Below are 1,474 nucleotides of genomic sequence, written 5' to 3' on the forward strand. Positions count from 1 at the left end.
GCCTGGTCTACAGAGCTAGTTCCAGGACAGGCTCCAAAGCCACAGAGAAACCCTGTCTCGAAAAACCAAAAAAAAAAAAAAAAAAAAAAAAAAGAGGCCATGCCCAAGAGGGCTGGTATCTTAAATGCTATTCCCTGAAGACTTTCCCACAGGAGTGTGTTTCATTTTGCAGAATTTGGGAAATTAAAATATGTACAACATAACATAGATACATATTCAGGATTTCAATGGACACCTGCTCTGAGTTCTGAAAAGATTTTGTAGTCTCAGTTTGTTAGAAATTATGGCCATTTTGGGTATACCTGTACAAATTAAGACTAACAATACTCAAGCATATTTCTCTAGTAAAATGAAACATTTTTGAATATCACAACATAAAGCATATTTCAGGTATACCACACAATCCTACAGGGCAAGCACCTATAGGAAGATCAAATCAAACTCTAAAAGATATGATTAATAAACAGAAAGGGAGGAGGCGGCGCTGGTGCACACCTTTAATCCCAGCACTTGGGAGGCAGAGGTAGGTGGATTTCAGTGAGTTTGAGGCCAACCTGGTCTACAAAGCAATTTCCAGGACAGCCAGGACTGTTATGCAGAGAAGACCTGTCTTGAAAGACAAAAAAGGAAAAATAAATAAATAAACAGGAGGGGTAATAAAGATATATGAAAAATAGAATGTACAATGCTTTATTAACTTTGAATTTTCTAAACACTAATGAGAAAAAAATGACAGCTGTGGAGAGACATTGAATAATAGAAAAAAAGAGCTGAATTAAACCAGCCTGCATGACCTCAGAATGGAAACCAGGGTACGTGTTATTTTGAGGAAGTGGTTTTGCTTTTGTTTCCACAGGAGAAGAAAAGCTATAAATACCATCAAAATTGATGAAGACTAGATTCAAACAGGAGAGACTTTATGATTAGAAGAGGTGATAGTTCATCAAGCAATGTGGCCATTCAGTTTAAACCAACTTAAAAAACTAACAAATGCTTTTCATTTGATCAGATATAACCTGCCAAAAAAGACTCTCCAAAGTTAGGGTTGGAGGAGGGTTGGTTTTACTTTTGTCTTCCCAGGAGAATGAAGGCACACAGCTAAGGAATCTGAAGATCACTGGACAAATGAGACACCTGAATAAAAAGAACAAATCATCCTGAGAAAATGTCCCAAGACAAAGCATAAATTGGCTTTTTGGTATATCACATTTCCAACAGGATAAAATTTTATAAATCCTCCCTAATGTTTGTTTCTGCTATTTCCTACAGGCATATAATACAAATGGCCTTTTTGTAGTCCCAGTTCAATTAAAAATTAATGCTGCCTTTGAGCCGGGCGATGGTGGCGCACGCCTTTAATCCCAGCACTCGGGAGGCAGAGACAGGCGATCTCTGTGAGTTCGAGACCAGCCTGGTCTACAAAGCTAGTTCCAGGACAGGCTCCAAAGCCACAGAGAAACCCTGTCTCGAAAAA

The sequence above is a fragment of the Microtus ochrogaster genome, unplaced genomic scaffold (genome assembly GCF_000317375.1).
Source record: "Microtus ochrogaster isolate Prairie Vole_2 unplaced genomic scaffold, MicOch1.0 UNK98, whole genome shotgun sequence".
Taxonomy (NCBI): domain Eukaryota; kingdom Metazoa; phylum Chordata; class Mammalia; order Rodentia; family Cricetidae; genus Microtus; species Microtus ochrogaster.